A 6,079-nucleotide genomic window follows, 5' to 3' on the forward strand; every position below is an offset into this window, starting at 1 on the left:
ATGCAGAAAAACAGTACTCTGTGTTATATAGATTAAGTTGGCTAGGCCTACATTAAATTATATAAATATAACAAGCATACAGTACCCAGCAAGCAATAGCCGTCATTTCAACGTCTGGGTTAAATATAGACCAGATATAGTCCGGCTATGTGTAACCCACTTTTAGCCCAAATAACATTTAATCTGGATAAATGTATTTTTTTTTGCAAAATAACTTGTGAGATGTATGATATTCCATCATGTACGCAGAGTCTACCCTGATTACAAGTTGTTTGGTTTACTTTATTTTACATGTTATATGTGTAGGCTGTGCGTAGCCACGATTTAGCTCGTATTCAGACCCGGCTATTGTAGCCCACTTTTTGTCAAAACTGATTAATTGTATTTTTTTGCCAGGCAGTGCATGAAATGGTTAATATTCAATCATGTTCGCATTGGTATACGTCATTTTACGGCATGGTAGATCACGATTTAGCTCCGAATTGGACGGGCTATATGCGGTCTGCTTTAGCCCACCTGGCGAAATCATTGCAGTCTGGGCTCAGATTTAGACCAGCGACCTAGAATATTAGTCTTTGAAATGTTTTCGCTCACACAGCTTAATATATATTTTCTGTCAAACATTCATACACAATCTACGATAAAAATATCTAATCAAATGCAATTGCATTTCCCAACCGCTAGATGGCACAATTGAAACACTACATGTCTACTGGAACTAATGCCATTGCGTGACTAGATCACTTTAGCCAAATCTCGCGATAAACATTTCCGCCATTTTATTTTACACGAGGCAGCTGTCGGAGAGCAACGGGTGAGCAACAGTCTGAGTGAAAACCTTCACATTTCTACTTCGATCTTGTAAGTATGCGTGTTATTTTTGATATGTTTATTGTTTAAATTAGTTAGCTGTTATAATGTGTAGAAACCGTGACATTTTAACATTAACATTGCAGAGTACTACTTTTCTCCAAAAAGTTAACGTTACCTGCACGTGTTATTGCAAATGTATCTAAATTCAATGAATGTGGTAAGCATGAAACTATGAAACTTATCATTACTATTTTTTTATTATTATAAAGATACCAGTATATATTTGTATTTAAATTAGAGTTGATTTAGAGCAAATTTTGTAAGTACTTTACATCAAATTTAACAGCAGCATAGTGCAACATGAAAATAAAAAAATAAAAAAAATCCTCTCCATTTAATAAAAGGTAGTGGCAAACATAAAGTCTTTAAACTTGTTTGTAAATAATTAAAATATGCAGCATACATTCAGTTTTCAGTGAATTTGAATGCTGCTTCTCCATGTTTTGTTTTGACTTTGGAGATATAAAAGTAGCTGGGTACTGTCCCAGATGTCCTGAGAGGTCTGCTCTGGATGGTTCATAGTGCATCAGAAGATTAGAAATTTACTTTGGCCTTAAAATGTTAATTTAATAACCAACTGTAGTTTTTGGATATTAATTTTTTGACAGATAGCCAGTGTAAAAACCTCAGAACTGGAGTGATGTAATCCACTTTATTTGATTTAAAGACACTGTTTATTGGAAATCATCCTGCAATCAGTCAACAAAGTACAGCAATTGAATATACAGAATACTTGTCAGTGACTACCATTACATGTCTTGTTACCAACATTCATCAAAATATATTTTTTTGTGTGTGTTCAACAGAAGAAAGCCATACAGGTTTGGAACCAAGTGAAAGTGAGTAAATGATTACATGTTGTTGTTTTTTTTTTTTGTTTTTTTTTTTTTTAAGTGAACTACGCCTATAAGTATTTTTTATGTTTATTAGAGTTATATGAGTAAGTGATAAAGAATGATTTATAATGATAGTTAAATGTTTTAGCTTACCTTATGGGCATCCAAGATGTAGGTGTCTTTGTTTCCGCAGTAGTTTCAATTTTTATATTTTTAGGTCAAACTGTTCTTGTCTGTCAGTCATATAATGCAGGTCTATATGGTCACCACCTGAAAGAGCATGCACAGAGAAGTCCAAATTAAACAATTCCCCACCATACACACTGATAGCCTAAGACACGAAACAAGCGCTTTGTGTCAGAAAACGAACAGTATTTATATCGTTTTACCTCTTATAACACAGCAACGTCGAAGTGATCTGAGGGCGTGCGTTCTTCGGTGTGTGCGCATTCTGGGCTGGCTTAGTCTAAGTGCGGCGCTTGCGCAAATTAAGCCAGAACGCGGACGCATCACACACCTGGAAGCACGCGAGCCCTCATATCACTTGGACGTGGCTGTGTACAAGAGGTAAAAACGATATAAATACTGTTCATTTTCTCACACAGACTGCTTGTTTCGTGTCTTAGTCCATCAATGTGTACTTACGATGGGGAATTGTTTAATTTGGACTTCTCTGTGCATGGCCTTTTTAGGTGGTGACCATAGACCTGCATTATATGACTGACAGACAAGAATAGTTTGACCTAAAAAATTGAAACTACTGCGGAAACAAAGACACCTACATCTTGGACGTCCTTAAGGTAAGCTAAAACATGCCAAAATTTAATTTCAAAGTGAACTATCCCTTTAAACTTGAGGGAAGAACTAAAGTAGAAATGAAAATAAAATCTGTTTTCACCTTCATTAGAATGATAATTAAAAAAAATACTGTATTTCAGTTTCAAAACACATTATGATAGTAGTCAGACATGTCTTGGGATAACAGTGTTACATAATCAATTATAATGTTAATTTTATTTCCATATTCAGAAGTTATGGATCCCAAATATCTAAGAGAATGGCGTCGCTTGAGAGATCGAGTTAATGCTCTTGCTGAAAATTAATAGGTCCTTTTCATTGCCATTTAAGTGAAATTACAGAACTTGCATATATGAGCTTGATAAAAATGAACATTCGAGAAGAAAATTTCAGATATATATGTATATGTGTGTATGTGTGTGTCTATATAGCCTATATATGTGTATATATATATATATATATATATATGCCTTGTACAGAATTGTTCAATACGCGTATCGTTACACGCCGTATTGCATCACCACTACGCGAGCAAAAATGTTCAATTATTGATATTAATTATAATATTGATATAAATTATTGTCTATATTGATATAAATTATATAGTCTCAATCTATATTCTGTTAACTCTATCTATTAAATCATCCTAGCAAAAGTGATTGACTAATTAGTTAAATAGGATTGTCAACAATATTTTTCTTGAGCAATAATTCTTTCCTTTTTCTCATTTGGCAGACGCAGTGATGACCAGCTTTCCATGAGCTATGGAATGTGAAATAAAAAATGCTATTTCTAATCATTTCAAACAAGCACCAGGGAGGGCAGGGGGTGGGGGTTATGGATCTAAAGTAAACAGTTAATTCTTAAAAATTAATTGTTTTACATATTTTTCCAATGTTTTTTATTAGTTCATTTTTATGTTTGAATGTTGTCCAAGTTATTGTTGTCTATATAATTGTTCAAAATAAATCCCTTTATATTCAATTAGTTTGGATGGATTTTCATTTATGAGAACCTGTTATATTTGAGTGAAAAGAATCCTTATGCCTCATTTTGTTGTCTATTACATGTATATGTAGTGTAATGGATGACTAGTCTATTCTTGGGCTATGGTTAGACGTCTATTAGATTTTCACTGATAGCCCAAAATCAGCCTTGTTTTAGCCTAGACCCATATTGCCTGTCTATTAGACTTATGTAGTCATTTAGCGGTCTAATTGATGACTAGTCTATTCTTGGGCTATGGTTAGACGCCTATTGGACGTATATATGTAGTCATTCAATAGCTGTCTATTCTTGGGGTATGTTTAGACGTCTATTAGATTTTCACTGACAGCCCAAAATTAGCCTCGATTTAGCCTAGACGTCTCGGCTGTGTTTAGACGGCTATTAGACGTCTATTAGACGCAAAATTGCTTGCTGGGTAGCATTTTTGCCATCTACAATTTGCAATGCCTGGAATTTTGAGTTTTAATAGACTAATAAATCAATATGCGTGAAAATGAAATCCAACTTTGGGGCAGTGGGGCAATTCCAACTTTGCAAGGACAATCTGGCACTTGACTTATAGTCAGTAAGTAAATTTTCATATGTAAAACATTTGCCAATGATGATTCAAACGCGAGCAGTGTAGAGTTTGTTGTTTGTCGTTTCACTGATCACAAATGCAGACATGTTTCTATCTTTATGTGACGTGATATGTAATGCAATGCATCGCAACCCGTAAAAAGACAGTATTTGTCATTATAATCAGTAATTATGTCCCCACTGGATGCAACAAATGCCTCGTTTGTAATGGGTTTTATTGGTTTTGTCTCAGCGAGCTGGGACACATGGCATGACAGTATGGTAGGGTGCGTTACATTTCCATCAGATGCTTGAGGCATTTGGCAAATCACAACGCACTGGATAGCTGGCCGATCAACATACACCTCGTTTTTTCGAATGATGAGCTTTGTAAAAATCGATGCGTTTTAGAAAGGCGACGTGTTTCTTTCTTATTGAAAGAAACAATTATGCTTAAACCACATAAACACATTGCATTACACCAAATGCACAAAATAATTTTTTAGCAACGTCATATGACCCCTTTAACTAATTACTGGGAAAGTTCTGTGGTGATCAGGATTGCCAGGTTTTTACAACAAAACCAGCCCAATGGCTACTCAAATCTATCCCAAAACTAGCCCAGTTGCCCCGGTAAAAGTAGCATTGCAGCGGGAAAAAAATACATGTTTTTTTGGCAGGGTTCCTCAGGTAAAATTAGCATTCCAGGGGCTAAATATGAAGTTATTTTTGATTCAAAACAACTGAACACCTGTGGCAGTGCGATTTGTAAAAACTATTATTTTATAGCAATGGTCTAACATTATGGATAAACTATTTGACATGAAAAACAATGTGAATATGACACCATGAGTCTATGCTCAGCAACGAGCCAAAGTAGCTCTTCTGATTGGCTGAAATTCTCTAATCTCTAAACTGTCCCGCCCACTACCTCTACAGATGCACAAATCACTTTTGAACCAAATATCTCGGTGCAAAAGGGAGAGCGTGAAACTTGTCACTTGAAAGCGAAAAACAGTGTTTGAGATTCATCGCAGCAGATTCAAGCAGCTGTAGTTATGTACTTTGTGTTTGTGTTAGAAAAATATACAAGACATTTCTGAGAAAACATTCAACAAGTGTGCAACTCTCATTTGATGAATCCACGTATTGATTTGCGGATGTTCAACATTTCTCCACGACTTCACATTTCTTTATGCGGGTGTGTAAATGCGTTTTGCACCACATTCACTGCAGCAATTGTTTCAAAAATGTGAGCGTACGAGTTTCTAAATGTGTGATTTGTAGAATAGGATTTGTGCACCTGCAATGAAGAATTTGAGAAGGTGTAACTGTTGTGTTGTGTTTGTGGGAGAGAAAAAAAGTCTACAGGTTTGCAACTCTTAAAACATTTCTCTGTGACTTCAAATTTATTGATACACATGTGTGGCTTTTCTTTACAACTACAAATCGCACTGCCACAGGTGTTCAGTTGTTTTGAATCAAAAATAACTTCATAATAAATGACATGAAAAACAACCAGCGGCAACAGAGTTAAAGTAGCCTAATTACACAGGAAAACCGCAGACTTGGCATTAATTGCTTTCTCTAATGAAAACGTTTGTCTTGTCTGTATCAGGAGAAATATATGCACAGATCCAATAGTACAAAACAGTTCTAAACAAATGTCAATATTTGATTTGGTGTAAGAGGCCATAGGATTTGGACTTCAAACTTGAGCAAATGTTATTATAGATTATTTGATAATAGATTGTGGCCTGATGTGATGGTTTAAAATTAAAACACCTTCGTATCATTACAATAGAATGAAAAAAAAAAAAACATTAAAGAATATTGATATGAACCAAGTAAAAATTGTAGTTCTTGTAGTATTTCTCCATTCTAAAATATTTTTATAAAAAATTTCAACAAATATATCTTATCTTAAAAAGTATATCTTAAAATATTATTATGTCAATTAAAAATAAAATGTACATTTTAGAAAAGAGTTTAGCCACTCATTTTGG

The 6,079-nt window shown here is 34.6% G+C and overlaps 1 long non-coding RNA gene across 2 annotated transcripts; it reads left to right on the forward strand.

Annotated features, from left to right (window-relative positions):
• The first annotated feature begins 715 nt into the window (after window positions 1-715).
• On the forward strand, window positions 716-3,350 carry LOC127949358 (uncharacterized). Of its 2 annotated transcripts, none has more exons than XR_008152290.1 (3): window positions 716-861; window positions 1,680-1,712; window positions 3,243-3,350. It is a non-coding gene; the product is annotated as an uncharacterized LOC127949358 (long non-coding RNA). The 2 variants fall into 2 exon arrangements; XR_008152289.1 differs by lacking the exon at window positions 3,243-3,350 and adding an exon at window positions 2,402-2,864.
• The last annotated feature ends 2,729 nt before the right edge of the window (window positions 3,351-6,079 follow it).

Source organism: Carassius gibelio, chromosome B1 (assembly GCF_023724105.1).
Source record: "Carassius gibelio isolate Cgi1373 ecotype wild population from Czech Republic chromosome B1, carGib1.2-hapl.c, whole genome shotgun sequence".
Taxonomy (NCBI): domain Eukaryota; kingdom Metazoa; phylum Chordata; class Actinopteri; order Cypriniformes; family Cyprinidae; genus Carassius; species Carassius gibelio.